General features: G+C 35.3%; 1 pseudogene; it reads left to right on the top strand.

Annotated features, from left to right (window-relative positions):
• Positions 1-1,935: 1,935 nt before the first annotated feature.
• LOC139030304 (U6 spliceosomal RNA) lies at positions 1,936-2,034 on the top strand (annotated as a pseudogene).
• The last annotated feature ends 20,205 nt before the right edge of the window (positions 2,035-22,239 follow it).

Raw genomic sequence — 22,239 nt, 5'->3', positions numbered from 1 at the left:
TGTGAGGATGCAGTTTTGTTCTGTGGCTTTGGTTCAGAACACAGTTTCCAGCTTCACTGGTGTTTAAGTAGAGTTTGGAGGTGGCAGCTTCCTGATTCTTCCAGACAGTATGTCAAACCCCATGGTGCAGCGGTGGGCTTTTCATTTTCCACTTTTCTGACTGTATCAGAGGTCAGCCCTTGGTTGATCAATTCAGTATGTAATGTTCTAAGGTATTTCTCAGAACCTATTCTTCCAATAGTTCTCTGGATTAAAGCCCATTCTGTTCGTAATATTTAGTGCATTCTGACTGTCAGAGAAATCAACAAGAAATGGTAAGTTTTCCATATGGAATCTATTCCACTGGTGTTTGAGAAAGTAGTGTGTTAGCCATACTCTAAATTTGATAAAATATAAAATGTACACAATTAAAACCCATAGATACCTCCAAATGTATAAATAAATATGTAAATATAACTATCCGTCAAGCATGAAAATATCTCCAATTTCACACTTCGAACTTCTTTTTTCTTTGATGCACAGATTCTTTCTAACTTCCTGTCCCCACATAATGTGGTATACATTTGCTGAATTAATTATCGTGACTAATAGTTAAATAGAAAAGAAAATCAAATTATTTTCTCAACAAGGGAACATCCTTGATTTCATTATCAGTTAGCCAAAAATTGAATCAGCACATAACCACAAACATACACACTGGTATTAAACCTTATCTCTCAGACCTGGCAACAATAAATAGGAAGGGTGTATGAAAGAAAAAAAAAATTATACTATTCTTTCAGCCTTTTGTTCAATTTGATTACTTCCCTTCCTTACTCAGAGACTAAAACTGTATTGAGCTATATATACACCCTTGCTCTAATATTTACCTGACCTAAACCTGAAGAAATATTTTAAACAGCATTTCTTAAAATTATTTAATGAAAAGGGTACTTGAGAAGGAAGGAGTAAACTTTGTGTTCCTATGGCTGCAGTGATTAACTACTGAAGAGAACTTCATTAGATCTCTCTGAGGCTGAGACTTCACTACAGTTAAAATCAGAGGTGAGCTAAATGATCTCTAAGACACCCAGTTTCTCTGCTAGCTATGCTATTCCAGGAAGGAATATTTAAAGAGAGTGTTTAAAATAGGCTGTTAGATTATGAAAGGAAAATGCTAAGTTAGAACCTTTTAATTAAATATGCAGAGAAACGTGGGAAGAAACAAGGCATTTCCCAAAGGAGAATCCATAATTTAATGCAAATTTTAATTAATATAATACCAGAATCTATCAATAAATATTATGAAAGGAGCTTCTTTCTCCACCATGCTTACTATACTCCCATATGCCTTGCTACTGTCCCCTGGGAGAAATGCTGGCACATATTTTCCTACATCTTAAAAATATACTTATCTACAAAGTTGTGTATTTTTGCTGTTTTTCTCTCTTAAAAGAGAGGAAAAAATGAAACTATCTGAAAGTCATAATTTTCAAGGTGATTTTTAGAGAAAAACATAAGGATGAAAAAATTTTGTCTGTTCAAGGATATGATGTTGGTGATAGCAGATTATCCCTAGGACATTTACTTTTATTAAAACCTGTGGCTTCACTTTCTTAATATCTGTAGGGCTAAGATTGCTTAGATTTTAAGAGAAGACAGCAATGGCAACAACAGTTTGGAATTTATCATCCTTCTATCTAAAATGCATTTATTTTCCTTGAGCTTACTGAATACATGAAAAAGAAAAACATATGTCTATGAGAGAAGCCTTAGAGTTCAAATTTTATTATAAAATCTAAAAATTACTTAATTACCCAAATCCACTCAATACTATAAATTGGCTCTCTTAGGTGAATGGAACAGTGCATGGAAAGTTGCATTATCAATGGGACATTATGGCATTTTTCCATAGGATGGCCACATACAGATTCTTCATAAAAAGAAAACACTCGAGTGCTCGCTTTGGCAGCATATGTGCTAAAATTGCAACAATATAGAAAAAAATTAGCATGACTCCTGCATATGCCAATTTGTGAAGCATTCCATATTTTTTGTAAAAAAAGCTTTATAATTTTAGGAAGATTTGTAATTGTAATTTGAGGGAAAAAACATTGCTTACACCGCACAGTTTGACCATTTGCCTAAGCACCCTAGTCAATCAGGAGAGTGAACATAATGACTGATGCAATGAATTGACAAGCTGAGTGACTGAAATAACCAAATAATATAATTCATCTAATGTGAAATATGTGCAGTCTAACTACTGCAAAATTCATTAATTCCACTATATTTTTCATGCTCTGAGAAGTCTCTGATTTCCTCTAGTTTGCAAGATAACACCTTCAAAAACTAAATAGGCTACATGCATCATATTGTTGGGAAACTCAAATGCCTAAACAAACACATGCTTATGCAGAAGTAAAACTGATGAATCCAGCTTCCGAAATCTTTCTATGCTGAAAACTAGGGAAACCTCCAAAGAGACAGGAAAACACGTTGTGGGTTAATGATTCAGGATTAATAATTTTCATTGCACAAAGACTGTCTTTTAAATACTGGAAAGCAGAAATACAGAGTTTCCAAGTCAAGACGGTTTTCATATACAAGTGCCATTACGCAGGACATTATGGAGCCTTCCCAGAAACAATACCCCCACCATATCCCCTCTAATCCTTTGTCTTCCACCTGCCTCTTATCTGCTGAAAAACTTAAGACTCTTAGGCCTTCCCCAGGTTCCAAGAAGTAAATATAATCAGAGAAATAAGAAAATGTCAAAAAAAAAAAAAAAAAGGAAAACAGTCAAAGAAGACAAAATAATAATAGTTTAGCCATTAAACAAAGTCAAAGACCTTTAGACCTTCCTCAGGGCCTATAGATGATATTATGAAAGACAGCCTTTGAACTGTTTCACAGATACTGAAATCCTCCCCATATGGAAGAAGTTAACTATAGCTGCCCACAGGTATGTAGACCCCAGATAAGTTGGAATCAGAAGGTTGATGATGTTGATTTCTTGCACCCTGTAACTCTCCTCCCCATCTGACACCCTGTCTTTAAAGACCTTTCCCTGAAAGTAATAAGGGAGTTTGGGCCTTTTAAACACCAGCCACTTGGACTCCTTGGTGCCCTACAATTAATGCTGCATTTTGCTTCAGGACAACCCAGTGTCAGTAGATCGGCTTTATACTGTGCGTGGGTGATCAAACCCCAGTTTGGTTAGGTAAAACAAGGAGTGTGGATGTGTCACTAGATAGCCTCATTAGTATTAACTTTATACATAGGTTAATACCCATATACACTCTGCAGCCCAGTGGAAAGCACAGAGGCTTTGGGGCTAACAGAGCCTGTAATCACATTTCAAGCAATTTTATTGCATATGACTCCACAATAAATTCTGTGTGATATAAAGGTATGAGACATGAGACAGGAAATTCACACTCAAAATACATAAGTGAATTGCCAATGACCACATAAGTAATAAATATTAGAGCCAGGTTTAATATTCACATTTTTAAACTCTTAATTCATTGCCCATTTCTATTACACAATATTAAATCTTACATGTTACAGTTATAAATGAAAGTGTCAAATAAAATAAGCTCCATCCCCCAAACGTAAGCCACTATGGAGAACAATATGTAGATTCCTTAAAAAATTAAAAAGAAAGAAACCATATGATTTAATAATCCCACTCACTCCTGGACATATATCCAGAGAAAACCATAATTTTAAAATATGCATGCACCCCAATGTTCACTGAAACACCACTTACAATAATCAAGACATGGAAATATCCTAAATGTCCACTGATACATGAATGGTAAAGAAGAACAACAGAATATTACTCAGCCATTAAAAAGAGTACAATAATATGAAATAACGCCATTTGCAGAAATATGGATGGACCTGGGGATTATCATACTAAACAATGTAAGTCAGACAAAGACAAATTTTCACATGCTATCACTTATATGTAAAATATTTTAAGAATTACAGAAATGAACTTATTTGTAAAACAAAAACAGACTCACAGACTTAGAGAATGAAATGTGTGGTTACCAGTGGGGGAGGGTGGGGGGGAAAAAACAGATAAGGAGTTTGACATTGATATGCACACACTGCTATATTTAAAATAGAAAACCAACAAAGACCTACTGTAAAATAAAACAAGTGGTATATTATAAAAGATAGAATAAAAATATAGAAGCTGTATCACTGGAATTTCTATTTATTTCAATAAACATTTTTTAATACAAGACCAAGTTTAAAATACTTAGAACATTCTATTATTCTACTGAAACATTCTATTACTTGTTAATATATGATCAAGCTCATGCACTCCTAAGAGTCTTTTTAGAGTTTTTCTACCTATTTCCAAATGATTTTTACAATCACCTTGTCCAGTTTTTAAATGGTTGGTTTTTCAGTTAAGTTAGTCATGTAACTGCATGTTTAAGAACAAATTATTGGTTGTTGTTATTAATTTTACTGTTTCTACATTCAAATTTGTAAACTGAACTTTTTATAAATTCATTTTGTTTCCCTTAGTTTAACACTGTCATATTTTTATATCTCTGAACTTAATCTATAATCTTTTATTTGATAATTTAAACGTTAAAGTTATAAAACAATTTTGAAGATAAAAATATTATATTTCCTAATCTTTCCCTTAAGTAACTGTTATTCAGTACTTTCTTATCTTTCATGGCCTACATGATTTTGAAGAGGACCAGTCAATTATATTGTAAAATGTCCTTTAGTTTTAGATTGTCTGACATTTTCTTATTATTAGGCTAATGCTGTGCTTCTTGCAGCAAGGATACCACAGAGGCAATGCTGCATTCTTCTCAGCATATCCTTATAGGGGAAATATGATACCAGTATATGATATTACTGAGGGTGTTAACTTTAATTACTTCATAAAGATAGTATCTGCTGGGTTTCTCCATTATAAAATTACTCTTTTTTTTCCTCTTAACTACTAAATATATTAGGATATATTATTTGGAGACAATGCAAATATCCTGTTCATTTTCAAAATTTGGTCCACCAGTTTTAATATCTATTGATGGATCCTGCCTACAACAATTCCTCTAGCCTACTTTTCTCTATTCTTTCTATATTATAGTTATTAAGTAAAGGAGAGATATCCCTTCTCTTTCACTTACTTATGTGTTCAACTTTCAGTTTATATTATTAAGTGCACATGGACATTTATTTTATTCTGTGCTTTCTGATACTAAATTATTATTGTATTCTTCAAAATGTTCTAGCTTTAACCATGAAAACTATTTCAAAGTGCTTCCTGTAATCTTTTGATGTGTACCGCTCTTCCTGTGAGCACTTTCTTACTTTCTGGCACCAAACAACGCTCCAGATGCACTTGTATTTCCTATGCTGCAGTTCTGGCCTCTGGAATCAATAATTTCTTGAATAAGACCTGTTCCTCTTATTCAACAATGATATTTATAAACTTATACCTTGTATTTAGAAACACACCTAACAAAGTGCCCTTGTTTCCAGGCCTTCTGAATGGATAGAGCTTAGAAAATATAAATATATTTTCTGTATATGGATGGATGGATAGATTTTTGTCCATACCTATACATGCCATTAGACAGAATATGTTTAATTTTCATCAAACACCACAGAGTTCATCCTAACAAAGTGAAAAATATGCTTCTAATTATTCACAAAGCATTTACTTATTTGTACTATGCTAGCATACAGAATTTCAGAATTGATGACCTCTGAGAAACAAATTTATTATTGTACAATATTTGTGCATACTTATTGTTGTCTTTAGTCTTTTGGTATCCAGACAGAACAATATTTTCCAAAGTAACATTGGTTATTCTGTTTTTCTCTACATCTTTCAATATAGTATATCATTCATATTTTGTCCATGTGGCCTCAGATGTTACATTTAACTACATTAATTTCTTCTCACAATTTGCTTGATTTTTCATAGCTACAGAGTATGCCTTGTCAGTGAGTTCAGTCGCTCAGTCGTGTCTGACTCTTTGCAACCCCATGGACTGCAGCACACCAGACCTCCCTGACCATCACCAACTCCCGGAGCTTACTCAAACTCACGTCCGCTGACTCAGTGATGCCATCCAACCATCTCATCCTCTGTCTTCCCCTTCTCCTCCTGCCTTCAATCTTTCCCAGCATCAGGGTCTTTTCAAATAAGTCAGCTCTACACATCAGGTGGCCTAAGTATTGGAGTTTCAGCTTCAGCATCAGTCCTTCCAATAAGAACTGATTTCCTTTGGGATGCACTGTTGGACCTCCTTGCAGTCCAAGGGACTCCCAAGAGTCTTCTCCAACACCACAGTTCAAAAGCAACAATTCTTCAGCGTTCAGCTTTGTTTATAGTCCAACTCTCACATCCATACACGACCGCTGGAAAAACGATAGCCTTGACTAGACGGACCTTTGTTGACAAAGTAATGTCTCTGCTTTTTAATACGTTGTCTAGGTTGGTCATAACTTTTCTTTCAAGGAGCAAATGTCTTTTAAAGACATGGCTGCAGTCACCATCTGTAGTGATCTTGGAGCCCCCAAAAATAAAGTCAGCCACTGTTTCCACTGTTTCCCCATCTATTTGCCATGAAGTGATGGGACCAGATGCCATGATCTTAGTTTTCTCAATGTTGAGTTTTAAGCCAACTTTTTCACTTTTATCAAGAGGTTCTTTAGTTCTTCACTTTCTGCCAGAAGGGTGGTGTCATCTGTATATCTGAGGTTATTGATATTTCTCCCGGCAATCTGGATTCCAACTTGTGCTTCATCCAGCCCAGCATTTCGCATGATATACTCTGCATGTAAGTTAAATAAGCAGGGTGACCATATACAGCCTTGACATACTCTTTTTCCTATTTGGAATCAGTCTGTTGTTCCACATCCAGTTCTAACTGTTACTTCCTGACCTGCATACAGGTTTCTCAAGAGGCAGATCAGGTGGTCTGGTATTCCCATCTCTTTCAGAATTTTCCAATGTATTGTGATCCACACAGTCAAAGTCTTTGGCATAGTCAATAAAGCAGAAGTAGATGTTTTTCTGGAACTCTCTTGCTTTTCTGATGATCCAGTGGATGTTGGCAATTTGATCTCTGGTTCCTCTGCCTTTTCTAAATCCAGCTTGAACATCTGGAAGTTCACGGTTCACGTACTGTGTAAGCCTGGCTTGGAGAATTTTTAGCATTACTTTATTAGTGTGTGAGATGAATACAATTGTGTGGTAGTTGGAGCATTCTTTGGCATTGCCTTTCTTTGGGATTGGAATGAAACCTGACCTTTCCAGTCCTGTGGCCACTGCTGAGTTTTCCAAATTTGTTGGCATATTGAGTGCAGCACTTTCATGGCATCATCTTTCAGGATTTAAAATAGCTCAACTGGAATTCCATCACCTCCACTAGCTTTGTTCATAGTGATGCTTCCTAAGATCCTTGTACAAATGTGAATTTATGTTTGTAGAAGAAATGGATGTGTAGATGGATCAATAAACATTTTTTTCAGGAAAGTTTCTCTGTCTGGTCTCTCAGATCATTTGCCTGTTTTGGTGATTATCAGATGTGGCTTGTCATAGTCTTTTAACATTTTTAAGTATGTAACCGCTCCGTGTTCTGGGTACATTTATGTATGTGTGAGAGAGAGAGAGAGAGTGAGAGAAAGATAAACATGGAGACAAAGTCAGAGACCAAGACATAGATCAAAAGGTCACAAGAGATGGTGGGAGAAGAAATACTTCAGATTCTGGTGTTTTTCTCATTGATTCATCCTCTGGCCTAGTGCCTCCAGATTCTGTTTACTGCCTGCTTTGTGAGACCATTTACAACTTTCTCAGATACCATACCAGTTTGTTTGTCCTTTCATAGAGTCACACTTTTGAGAGAATTTCCTGTAACTAGGTTCCTGGCCCTGTTGTCTTATTGAACTTCCTACTAACATTAATAAAATATATTTCTAAAACAAAATTATAAATATTCAACAATTTCAGTTGCTAGAAGAGAATCAAAAGTATAAAATTCTGGCTGAGTAACAAGATTAATTTTGCTACTTCATGGCTTCGATGTACAAAGTTTGCCTGGAGGATAAGAATTTAGATTCAGCAATACTAATATGAAGAGAGTGAGGTAATCACCTTAGGCATAAAATTTAAAGAAGAAACAAAAATACTCAATAATCGATGTAAGATATTTTAATGCAATATCTTAAAATGTTCCATTTGCCTTAGGCTCAAATATGGGTTATCAAGTTATAATTGCAGATCTTGCCTGAATCTAAAATGTTGATATTTTGTTCATTAATTATTTGCACTAATTTTCATTTAAAAATATGCATTAGATAATATTCATCTTGATTACTGAGTTGTGGGGTACATTCTTAAATGTTCCTGAGGTAACTTCCTACCCACCTCACTCACATCACTGTAACCAGCCCTGCTTAGTGTCCATTTTTATCTGCAATCAAGATAGTAAATGTTGCCCCAGAGGATATATAGTGGTGTCTGTGTACATATACTGCTACCGCTAAGTCACTTCAGTCGTGCCCAACTCTGTGCGACCCCATCCCTGGGATTCTCCAGGCAAGAACACTGGAGTGGGTTGCCATTTCCTTCTCCAACACATAAAAGTGAAAGTGAAGTCGCTCAGTCGTGTCCGACTCTTCGCGACCCCATGGACTGCAGCCCACCAGGCTCCTCCATCCATGGGATTTTCCAGGAAAGAGTACTGGAGTAGGGTGCCATTGCCTTCTCAGATAAACATATACATCCATATATAAAATGAAAGAGGAATAATATCAACATAAACCAAAATAAACAGTTTATCTCCTAACAATTTATTAAATCTTTCTTAAAGAAAATGTCAGAGTATCAAATATTTACAAAATATTTCAGCTAATACTTCTCACCACAGCAAATAGCAAAATCACAGTATCTTAAATAAAACAATGAATGTAAAAGAAAATTTATTAGGTTTTGTAACTTAGTTGACAGAAACATATGAGAATTCTATTATAGAAGTGAAGACATTAATTATAGATTTCTCATCAGGATTGATGAATGCATGTCTATCCATGATATAAAAGGGGTTCTACACTAGCCACATTCTTTCACCCTATCAAGCAGGGATTTCCTATTGTTTTACATTATTAAATACAAAAAGAAATACAAATTCCCAACTGCCTCAATTGCTAAATCTCACTTTAAATACTACTAGATATTTTGATATCTCAAGTGTCTTATGATTAATATATTTCTCTGGTGTAGTAAATTAAGAAGTTAATACTGACCCATTCTGGTGCTTGATGTCCCAGCTTCCCTATTCACAATGCAACAGTATTGCCTAAAATAAAGACATATTTATTTTACTAAATTGGCTGCCTAAAAATATCTAGAGAGAGGAGAAATGAGGGGAAAAAAATTGCTTATGATTCTGTTGTCAAGCTCATCTCATACAAATCATCCAATATTGAAGACCCCTGGTTTCAATTTAGAAATGAATAAAACCCAAAGTGACATTAAAATATATCTATATTTCCCAAATTACTTCTAAAAGGCAATATTTTAATATCGGCATTACATGACACCAGAACATCACAGAAGATCCCAAATGAGTAAGCTCCAATGGTTGCTTAACAACTACTGGGCTAGTAAAAACTGAAGCAGCTATTTTATTTCATTTTATTTATTTTATTTTTATTTTTTTTAATTCTTTATTTTATTTTATTTTTTGTTGTTGTTTTGTTTTGTTTTGTTTTGTTTTTTTGTATGTGATTTTTATTTTTTTATTATTATTTTTTCCATTTATTTTTATTAGTTGGAGGCTAATTACTTTACATCATTGCACTGGTTTTTGTCATACATTGAAATGAATTAGCCATGGATTTACATGTATTCCCCATCCCGATCCCCCCCCACCTCCCTCTCCCCCAGATTAGAATGCTAGTCTTAGTCACCCAGCCATATCTGACTCTTTGTGACCATCCTATGGACTATAGCCCACCAGGCTCCTCTGTCTATGGGGTTCTCCAGGCAAGAATACTGGAGCGGGTAGTCATTCCCTTCTGCAAGGGATCTTTCTAATTCAGGGATCAAACCCGGGTCTCCTGCATTGCAGAAAGATTCTTTGTCATCTGAGTCACTAGAGAAGCCCACTTTATAATGTTAGAATACAGTGAAATACTTTAGCCAGTGACAGGGAAGTGCTTGATGAAGAAAGACTCATATATTTCAGTGAATTTTGAAATTTCTTGTGTAGCTACTATTCCCTAACCCTCATCTCCTCGTCTCCTATCCCTGTGAGTGAGGCCAGATGTGCTTTCCTAGGTCTGGGGAGAGAAATAGAAACCTTCTTCTCCCAAAAGTTGCCTTTTCCTCTGTGGTCGCTGCTACTGATTGCTGAAGAGCTAGCACAGAGGTTGGCCATTGATTTTATGCACACAGGCGATTGATGAAATGAAATTTAAAGAGGTAGACTTTTAATTTTTTTCCCTCTTTTACTCGAGCCAGGCAATTAAGGAAATTTCCATCAGGTTGCCTGTTAATTGAGAGAATAATGGAATAGAGACAGTAGTGACCACATACAACAAGGAACACAATCTTTGTAAAAAAGAGTCTAGAAAATTCACTGAACAAACTGATGACTGCAACCTTCATCAGGTAACAGCAGTAATCCGAGGTGAGAGAGAGGATGTGATGCTCAGAAATGCCTCACCAAAACATTCAAAATGTCCAGTTTTAAACAAAAAGTTATAAAGCATACAAAGAAATATGGAAATATGGCCTAATCATAACAAAGATTAATTGATAGTAACTCTCCATGAAGAAGCTGTTGATGGTTTTGATTGTTAAGCTGACAAGAAACTAAACTGAGAAAGAGAAAAATAGAAAGAGGAAAGCAAGGGGAATAGAAGGAAGAAAGGAAGGAGCAGAGGCTAAGAGGGAGGGAGGGAAGAATATGCGGCACTAACTTCGGCTGTAATAAAAAGGTATACTCGAGTATGCTTGTGGTTAGAGTATGGTCTGGTAGTGAAAATATATTGCTTTTATTCCTAGCTTTGCTGTTTACTATGCCCTTGGCTTTTTCTACCTTGAACAGAGCTTGTGATGTCTTTAAAGGACTTTGATCTCATTTGAGAAAGATGATGGAGGAGGCATCGTTTTCCTCGGTTCTAGTAGACACTTGGCAGAAAGAGCTATCAATTTCTCATATGAAGTATTGGAGTATCCTTTTCTGGAAATCTTAACAATTGACTGGTCAAATCATAAGAAAATACTGTAAGAAAAATGGAAAGAAACGGTTTTGTGCCTTTGGGAAATAGATTGACAGCAGTGGCAGACTTGGAGGTTTATTATTTTCTTTGTTTTAGTAGAGCTACAATTTTTAACACACTTTTTCTTTTAAAAAATGTGTATCCCATTTTAAAATAACTTGAAAGAAGCAGCATCTGTTACTTTCCTCAGAAATCTATCTTTCCAAATTTATAGCTCATGCTGTGATTTTTTTTTTCTTCATGAACAGCCACTTTCTTTAGATTCTTGTAAGCTTTTATGAACAACATCAATTTAATTTCCTCGGGGTTCTGATCTAAATTTTCTCTCTTCTGTGCTGTACTGGATACTACAATTTCAATTTTAAGTTCTACAATGTGTGTATGTATGTATGTGTGTGATCAAATGTATTACATCACAATTCCTACACATTATATCGTGCCAAATATTTATCAAATCAAATCAAATGGCTTGTGTATTTTAACATGTATTCAAATATAATACATTAAAAGGAAAATTATATAATGTTATGAGACATACTCAGTATTATGAAGATAAATTTGACATTTCTTTTAGCCCAAACAAACTGGTATGTCTGTTTTGGGAAAATCAGAACCTTACTTCAGATTATCTGTGACTATATTAACAGAGGAAAATTCTCAAAATTTCCTTCATATTTATTATTCTGCAATAATATTAGTGCTTCCATGAAGAGCTTCTCTTAATTAAATTTCCAACATAATCAAATATTAAACCTGTGAGGTTTTGGAAAAACGATGTATTTATTTGGAAATATTTCATAAGTAGTGATATAAAAATCCTTGTGTGAAAACTATTAAAGATGCTTAATGTCTCTTAATCTTTTGAGTTTATCTGATTTTTAAATACTTTTCTTAACCATTGTTTTAAATGAAAAAGTATTTTGGTTTAAAAATAATCATTTAAAGAGTTTCTAAAATAAACTAAAATTATACCTTCTTTTATGAAAGAATCATAAAGTCTTCACAGTTTTATATTTAAATGATCAGTATTTGAATGCTGTGCCATTGACTTTACCTATAAAAGAAAAATCTGTTTTTATAACAATAAATACTGCATTTCTAAATTATTACTTATTCAAATTTAATATATCATTTTCAATCACAAGCTCAACTTACATGTATAAATTTAAATATGACTAGTAGAAACAATTTTAAAGCAGTAGAACAAAAGGGTAGATTTTTAATATCATTTCTATGTGTTAGAGCATGAACATATCAAATATGCAGTTATTTTTATATTTACAATACATCAATTCAGGAATATTTCTTGACCATGTAATGGTTAATTTTATGAGTCACCCTGGAGGGTGTTCTGGGATGAGATTAACATTTAAGTTAGTACATTTTGGGTAAAGCAGATTGCCCTCCATAATGTGGGTGGGCCTCATCCAATTAAATGAAAGCTTGAGTAGAACAAAAAGGTCTGCCTTCCAGAGCAGATGAGTTCTCCAGTAGGCCACCTTCAGACTTTCAGACCTCTTCATCTGCATCATTAAATCTCCAGAGTTCCCAGTCTGTTTGCCCACACTGAAGACTGTGAACTTAACTAGCCTGCTTAATTATGTAACCAAATTTCTTATACTCTTTCTCTGTATGTATACATCCATACATACTACTGGCTGGAGAACCCTGATTAATTCAAGTGTTAACTGTATCACTATTTTAAGTGCTATTTGAGACTTTTAGAAGGTTGGTCAGGAACCGATCTGGTGAACATCAATCATGCCTATGCTTTGAACTATGACATATTCTATTGCACTTCTTTTTAATAAACATTCCTGTGGTTAGATGCGTATCTACAGAAAGAATCTAAGTTACTGACAGAAATATATAGCAACCGAAGTAAACCCATTTCAGTTGCATTTACAATCCTTCTTAGCATTGAGTAGAATATCCCCTCCCAGCTGTCTGCCCACCACTTTGCTCCTTTAGATGTTATACCCATCTGTCCCCTGAGTCAGCAGAACTCTCTGCTAATCAAAAAGCTTCACAGGCCCCTCTTGGGAAGAAGAGGAGAAAATGATAGCAGAAGCCCTCTTCTCTACTCTTGAATGTGCCACTTCCTGACTCCCATTGTGCAGACCTCACATTTGGACTGCCTTTGGATATATTTCACCTCATCGGGAGCTTCGTCTGCAATATTAAGTCAGATGGATTAGCAAAAGTGAAAGTGTAAAAACTCATAATATTTTACTTTTTGTAGCAACAGTCCTCTTTATTCTCCAATTCTAAAACACTTCCCTTTGGTGGGAAAAGGGGACTTCTGAGACATAAAATATCCAAGTGCACATACAGCCAAAGTTTACATGTTAAGAGAGATGTTCCTTGATTCTTAGCTAAAATTCATCTTCCTCTTTCACATTTGATGTATTCTGCTTTATTTTTCTTTCTAGAACTCACAAGTCTTTGACATTATTTATTTTATTTATTTATTGTAATAACTGCTATTTCTTTGTCCAGAATCTATGTTTTGTGGAGAAAGGAGCTATATTTGTTACTGTTTAAACTCAAATTCCAACTGCTATAACAGCTAGTAGATGATCATTAAATACTTCTTAAATACTCTTGAATAGAACTATTAACAGGTAAATGAATGAATTGTATGTTTTGGAGTAAATTCCTTCCTTCTGTGAACAATCTCAGTTTCCAACTATATCTTTTTTGCCATAATAAAAGAATCTTCTCACATTTCTATTCACATTAAAAAATATTTTTCTTAAATTAATGGATATTTAAATTTCTTTGTGGAAAAGTCTCAGAGAAATAAATGGTAAAATGTGCTGAAATTTCAATTAAAAAATTCATGCAGTTTGTTCAGCAATATTTTCTTAGCCTTGTATTGTCATTATGCAATACTCTCCTAGTATATTGCATCTGAAATCATTTTCCCCAGACTTCTTTCTTTGGAAAAACCCCATGTATTTGGTAGTTGGACATGCTTAATCAACAGTAATAGAATAGTTACAGCTCAATCACCTAGAAATTAAAAAATCAATATCTAAAAAGAGGTGATGTCCTTATCTTCCCATCACATAGGTTTTTTTCTGCTTCATAAATAACCCTGAACTCTTGTAATTCATCATCCTTCATATCCTTAACAATGAGCACTGGATATCGTGCTCAGCACAGTGGGTGATACAAAGGTATATAAGATATGGTTCCTGGCCTTTGAAGGTTATTTTAAAAACATTAAAATATACGTAGTGTGAACAACAGCAAATTCACAGTTTGCTGTTACACAATTTTGTGTATGCAATTTTATTTATCTTAAAACTCAGAAATAATTCAACATACAGTTTGTCAAGCCATTTCTGATTCTCCTTAATTCTATCTCCAAGTGTTGAAATTCATGTAGGGTTTCCTTTAATATTAATGTTGAAATTCTGTCTAAATAGCATCATGTGTGACCCGCCACTGCTAATCCATGAGTAATCTCAGGCTTGTTCTTCCCTCCCCTCACAAGAGAGAAAACTGTTTACCCTGCTCAGCTTCTTCACATTTCTCCAATTTACAAGAAAACTACTGCTTGCCAAACCAATTATTTTTGAGTTTTATTAGTGTTATTGTTTGTTTGCATTTGCTGTTTTTATCTGTGTTTTGCTTTTTGGGGTGTAAAATTTGGACAAAGAAAAGGGAACAAGGAAAGAAAGGAATGGGATGGGTCAAACTAGAATTTAAAAAGGAAAAAGCTGAAACCAATTATGTCAAGAGGAACATGGAAGCAAATAAAACCTTTTTAAAGGAACATGGCTTAGGTCAATATGTATATGTCACAGTTTTTGAGAAAACACACACAATAACCTTGGAATGCATTTGGCTATGGATAGAGTTTGTTCACTACTGACACTACTATGACTTCAGATCACGTCCATGGAACCACATAACTATTAACATGTTTACTTTTGCTTTCCATCTATATATATTAGATGTTTATTCTAAGCTGAGCACTCTCCTAGTGCATATTTATCTAGATGCAAATCTTGTAGAAGGCTCAGCCATCATGAAACTTACATTCTAGGAAAAGGAGAACAGAAGCACATTAAAACAAACCTAACAAAAATATCTTCCTGTAGAAAAAATTGCTAAGAAGAAAAAAAAAATGGTCAAGTAAGAATGTTTTGGAAAAAAAGGGAACTACCCTAGGGATATCAAAACATGGTCAAAAACATCTGAAGCAAAGAGAATCCTTAGAGCAAAGGATGGCAGTCCAGACCAAGTCTGGCATGTGAAATCCAAGCAAGTAAGGTCAGTGGAGGCAACAGGAGCATAGGGTGTGAACGGAGCATGCCTAAGCTGAGATAAAGGAAGTAGGGATAGACTTAAGGCATTAGACTTTGTGGGTCACAAAAAAGGAAACAGGGTTAAGTTTGTATGTTTGCTTGTTTGTCTTCTAGAAGTCGTGTAAAACTTTTACAGCTTAGTCAAAAATGATCTGTACCAGATAGTAAAACTTGAGGCCAGAATGATAAAATTGCAAACTCATAAACATTTGGGAAAGAAAATTCCAGGAACTGATACAGGAATGATCTACATTCATTGAAGGTGAAAAAAAAAGATCTCCTAATATATGAGCTGAACTTCTACCAGATTGAAGAGAAAGATTTATAGAAGGAATGGAAACCAACAAAAATCCACTGGGGAGCCTTAAGCACTGTAGCTAGCTTTTAATATAAATTGTTAACTGAAATGTGGCACCCAGAAAAGTGTGTAGACCATGCAAAAACATGCAGTGAGTTATAAAGTAACACATGTGGTGCCCCACCAAGACTAAAAAGGGAAAACTAAAACAAAATTGACACTTAAAGCATTCTGGAAGTCTGAAAATGCCACATCTCAGCCTGTCCTCTTCTTCCCAGAAGGTAATGCTATCCTTACATTGTAATTTTATTATTTCCAGTTTAACTTTGGTAGTACACACATACACACAAATGTTCAGAAAAATCTCCTGATTTATGGAAATCCTGTTATCAATATTTGGACAACACAGATAAAGCATGAGCATATTATGCTAAGCAAAATAATTCAGACAGATAAAGATAAATACTGTATGACTGCACTTACATGTGGACTCTAAATAAATTGAACATACAGGAATAGAGAAGAGATTAGTGGTGGTCGGGGTGAGCGGTTGGGGGTGTGGAAATGAATGAAGTGGTCCAAGGGTGAAAATGATAATGTTGATTGCTTAGTTGTGTCATACTCTGTCTGAGTCTGTGACCCCATGGGGCTGTAGCCTGCCAGGATTCTTTGTCCATGAGATTCTCTGGAAAGAATACTGGAGTGGGTTGCCATTGCCTTCTCCAGGGGATCTTCCTGACCCAGGGATCGAACCCGGGTCTCCCTCATTGCAGGAAGATTCTTTACTATCTGAGCCAGCAGGGAAGTTTGGTCAAAGGGCATTAACTTCTAGTCACAAAGTGAGTAAGTTCTGGGATGTAATGTACAGCATGGTGATTATAGTTAACAAAAATGGATTGTTATTTGGAAGTTGCTAAGAAAATAACTTTTAAAATTCTGTGGGAGAAGGCGATAAGAGAACAGCATTGAAACATGTATATCTAGGGTGAAACAGATCACCAGCCCAGGTTGGATGCGTGAGACAAGTGCTCGGGCCTGGTGCACTGGGAAGACCCAGAGGGATGGGGTGGAGAGGGAGGTGGGAGGGGGGACCGGGATGGGGAATACATGTAAATCCATGGCTAATTCATTTCAATGTATGACAAAAACCACTGCAATGATGTAAAGTAATTAGCCTCCAACTAATAAAAATAAATGGAAAAAAAAATTAAAAAAAAAAAACAAAATTCTCACCACACACACAAATTTTGACTATGAAAATTGATGAATATGTCTAACTAACCTTATCGTGGGAATCATTTTTCAATATATACATAGATGTATCAAATCATTACATTGTACACCTTAAACTCAGGTCATTTTATATATTAATTACATCTCAATAAGGGGGCTTCCCTGGTGACTCAGATGGTAAAGAATCTGCCTACAACACAGGAGACCTGGGTTCAAATTCTAGGTGGGGAACATCACCTGGAGGAGGACATGGCAACCCACTCCAGTATTCTTGCTTGGAGAATTCCATGGACAGAGGAGCCTTGTGGGCTACAAAACATAGTGTCACAAAGAGTCAAACCTGACTGAAGAAACTTAGCATGCATGCACTATTAAAATCAGTTTGCATATCCTTAATACACAAAAATTTATGCAGACAGGCAGAGGGCTCAGAGATTTGTAGAAGAAATTTTCCCAGAATTAAAAACAGACTAAAATAGATCTTTGCAGCCAAATTCTCATATAGATAATCAAGAATGAACAAGATATAAAGCACATAGTAAAGAAAATCTATACAGGGATTCATTTCCATTTAAATTAGCTGTTTTCTCTCCTAATGGGAGGTAATAATAATGATGATGACCATAATGATAAGGGTAATAATAATAAGACTCTTATTTGCAACTACCACTAAATTAAATGATTGCTATGTGCCAGGTACTGGGTTACCCACTTTACAAATAATATCTCATTTAATTTTCATAACATTTCTATATGTATGTACTAAAACCCCCATTAAATATGAGAAAAGTCCATCCTAAAGGATATTAACATGGTTTTCCTGGGTAATATATTTAATGTATGGCAGAGCTAGGATCCACACCTGAACATCTGTGAGTCCAGAGCCCATACTTTCAGGGACTGTACAATAAAATGTGGTGCTAAAATCCAGGTTTTTTCTATAACTTATATGGTGTTTTTGTCTTACTGTTTGCTTGTTTCTCTGTATAATACCAAACAACATCACTAGAAAGTCAGGACTAGAGATTTTAAAGTATTTTCCATCTATGTGTCAATGAGATGACATTTGCAAAGTTTTCATATCTTTTTATTTTAACATCTCAGGAAGGCACCAGCTGAAAGATATTGCCTATGTCTATATTCATGTTTAACTCCTTCCCCCATATTCTTGTATGAGAAGAGAAGATGGGAATACAAGCAAGCTGCCATAGGTCTGGAATGACAAATGTTATTATTCCAATCAAAAATAACCCATTCAGGAGTAACATAAATCTTGAATACACATTTACTGAATGTATATTTACTGAATCTGTTAAAATTCTGAGAATTCAGCCAGTAGCTAGGATATTGGGCAATGTTCTAATTTTGCTTACATTTACTTTGAAAACTCTGTTTCTTTAAACACAGGATGCTATGTTATTTGTGTAATTTCTACAGGACAAATCACTGGACACTGGGTGCAGCAGGACTTTCTAAAACTTAAATGAGATTATACTACTCCTCAATTTAAAGCACTTAAATATCTTCCCATTGGTTGTAAAATATAATCCAAGAATCTTATCATTGAATATGTGGCTTTTTACCAGTCAGCAAATGTCTATTGACATGTAGTGAATTGTCATGGTTGAAGGACCAACTGTATATTGATTTGACAGAAAAGAAAACCCAGAATGAGGCTGTTGTGGGGCTGGTGCAATGATCCAATGACATCATCAGACATGATTCCAGGTTCTTCTCATCTTTCACCTCTACTGTTCTTAGCAAATAGTCCTCTATCCCCACTCTTATCATCTCATGGTTACAAGATGACAATTTTTCTCCAGGGTCCTGCCTTCATAACAGCCTAACTGGGGTAGGTAGGTGGGGAAAGAGAGAAAATTATGCTCCTACAAGAGAAACAATGTAGGCAGACTACCTAGTAGAATAGGACTATTTCACAAGCCACCTCTAGTGTGGGGGAGTTCTAGAAATAGACTTTAGACAGACAGGCTGGAAAACTAAAAATAAAGTTTTATGTTTAAGGGAGAACAACAAAGTAGACATTAAGTTGGTACCTAGCGGTACATGACTAATATCTGGAAAAAATATTAGTCAATGGGGTTAGAAATTATTACTATTGTTCCCACTTAGAGAACTTATTTTATATAATCTAGCCTATTCAAACTGTTCTCTTGTCCTAACACAATCTTCATTTTCTCTGTACTTAATTTTAAAGCTGAACCACGAATTCCCTGAATCATTCGTGCACTTTCTCTGTTGTTTTACATTTGCAGTTACTATAACTTTAGTTTGCAGGGTTCTATCTTCTTGACTTAACTGCTGAGTTTCTTTTTTACCTAGATGTCAATTCAAACATCTTTTACTTTATCAAGCATTCTCATATTCTCTTAAAAGCTTTTAAAATACCATTCCTTTATATTAGTACTGTTCAGCCATAAAAAGTAGAATAATGCCATTTGCAGCAACATGGATGCAACTGGAGATGATCATACCAAGTGAAGTAAGTCAGAAAGGGAGAGACAAATACCACATGATATCATGTCTTTGTGGAATCTAAAGTATGGACACAAATGAACCTATCCACAAACAGAAAAAGACTCACAGACACAGAGAACAGACTTGTGGATATCATGGGGACAGAGTTGGGAGAGAAGGAGTGGGGGCTTGGGATTAACAGGTGTAAACTATTATATAGAGGATGGGCAAACAACAAGGTCCTACTATATAGCACAGGAAATGACTCTCAATATCCTGTGATAAACCATAGTGGAAAAGAATATAAAACATGTCCATATGTATAAAATGGAATCACTTTGCTACTTAGCAGAGATTGGCACAACATTGTAAATCAACTTTACTCCAATAAAAAGATAAAAATTTTAAAATACCATTCCTTTTTGTCACATCATACTGTGAACATTCGTGTATGCTTACATTATTATGAACAAGTGATTAACAGAGCTGAGAATTGAGGATATACCCAATCTGAGGACACACGAAAATATTTAAGTGATAGTGTGATGAATATTATTAAGCATTTGCAAGTTTTGTCAATTCTATCCTTGTGGCCATAAGAATACATGTGTGTGTGTGTGTGTGTGTGTGTGTGTGTGTGTGTGTGTGTATACTGGAAGTTTATTCTTTTGTTAAATTTTTTTGAAAGTTTATTTTTAGTGAAAAGAAATGTTAGGTTGGTTGTATTATTAAATTTTAGCCAGCGTAGAAGAGATAATAGTGGATATGTGAATAAGTAATCTTCTAGATGTTGTCTTATACTATGATGACATAAATTACTAACCAAGTAATGTGGCATAATTGTCTATAATTTTGAATATATCAATCTATAAATAACATTAGTATAGCAGTTTGGTGTTTTCAATTTGCTTTTATACCCTATTTGCTTGATTTTTAAAACAGTCTAGTAAGGTAGACATGATAAATATCATTATTCTTCTTTTACAGAACAGATAAATGTGTGGTTCAGAGAGGTTCACAGACATGCCAAAGGTCAAATTGTGAGTGGTAAAATTAGAAATTAAACATAATTCTTTTGATTCCAAATCCACTGTTTAGTTACCTAATTCTGACTCTTGTGAATATGAGTATATAAAATTTACTTTTGTCCTTCTGTGCCGGAGCCTGCCGGCAAACGAACTGGTCGAGAACGCAATTACCAGAGTACCTAAGAAAAATAAGACTCAGAAAGACTTAGAAAGATGGGGTTGAGAGGGACAGAGTCAACTTGTGTCTGACTCTGCCAACTTTATTGAAGAATACCACACCTATATATATGCTAACAGGAGTTACTATTAGATCAAAGGTTTGCATATGTGCAGAGCTACAGGCACAGATGTTTTAAATTCCTCCACTTAAGATCAGTAAAGCATCACCCTAGCACCCAACATGATTAAGATCAATAGAACATTAACTAGATAGAAAACAGGCTTCAAGCACGACGAGTTTATCAGCACCAGGAAAACAGGTGAAAGATCGCTACAGCAATTTCCTTGGGGGAGGTGAGAAAGGCCAACCTGTGCTTTAATAAATCAGGGGTGGCGGGACAGAGAGGGACCTCTTGATCTCTCTCAGAGCCAAGAAGGAGCCTGAGCAGTCAGGCTGGCTCCCCGCACTTCTGAGTGTTTTGTATTCACATTTTACTAACAGATCTTCCCTGGTGGCTCAGTGGTAAAGAATCTGCCTGTCAGTGCAGGAGAGGTGGGTTTGATCCCTGGGTTAGAAAGATCTTCTAGAAAAGGAAACAGCAACCTATCTAGTATTCTTGCCTGGGAAATCCCACGGATAGTGGAGCCTGGCAGGCTACAGTCCATGGGATCACAGAGTCAGATATGACTTAGTAACTGAACAGAAACAACAATTTATTAATGGTATTTCCCTTGTGGTTCAATGGTTAAGAATCTACCTGCCAATATGAGAGACATGGACTTGATCCCTGGGTCAGGAAGATCCTCTGGAGAAGGATATTGGCAACCTGCTCCAATATCCTTGCCTGGGAAATCCCAAGGACAGTGGAGCCTGGTGATCCACAGGGTCAAAAAAGAGTCAGACACAACTTAGCAACTAAACAACACAATTTATTAATAATGAATGCTACTTAGTTATATTTTTAAAACATTATGTATACCCAAAACATCTTGAACATAACTTATTTTCTATGTAAAATGCTCATTACTGAAAGTCTAAATTGCTCAGTCATTGGCGGAGTAAACAACTTGCCCAGCTTTGCCAAGAACTTCTCTGTGTTTAAAATTCCTAAGCCCCAGTATCTTCCTTGGTCCTGGGAAAATTAAAACACTTGATCAACCTCCTGAAACTGTGGAAGACAGAATGCTAAGCCCTATGTTCTTCTGAGCAGTCAGAATTGCAGATGCTTCAACTGATAATAAGGAATCTTGAAAGACAGGAAATTGTTGACACAGTTTAATAAAGAGTTCAACTTTTTATTAAGCTATTAAACATAGTAAAAATAATTTATCCAGAAGTCAGAAGCAGAGAGTAGAAATATTTTAAGAGAAAATCTTTATATCAACAATTTCTAAAGCAATGCCAGTATACTAACTGAAGGAGGGTTTGCTATAATGTGTGGATTGTGACTGTGTGCGACCT

The sequence above is a fragment of the Odocoileus virginianus genome, chromosome 21 (assembly GCF_023699985.2).
Source record: "Odocoileus virginianus isolate 20LAN1187 ecotype Illinois chromosome 21, Ovbor_1.2, whole genome shotgun sequence".
Classification (NCBI taxonomy): domain Eukaryota; kingdom Metazoa; phylum Chordata; class Mammalia; order Artiodactyla; family Cervidae; genus Odocoileus; species Odocoileus virginianus.
This window is presented reverse-complemented; position numbering and strand designations above follow the sequence as displayed.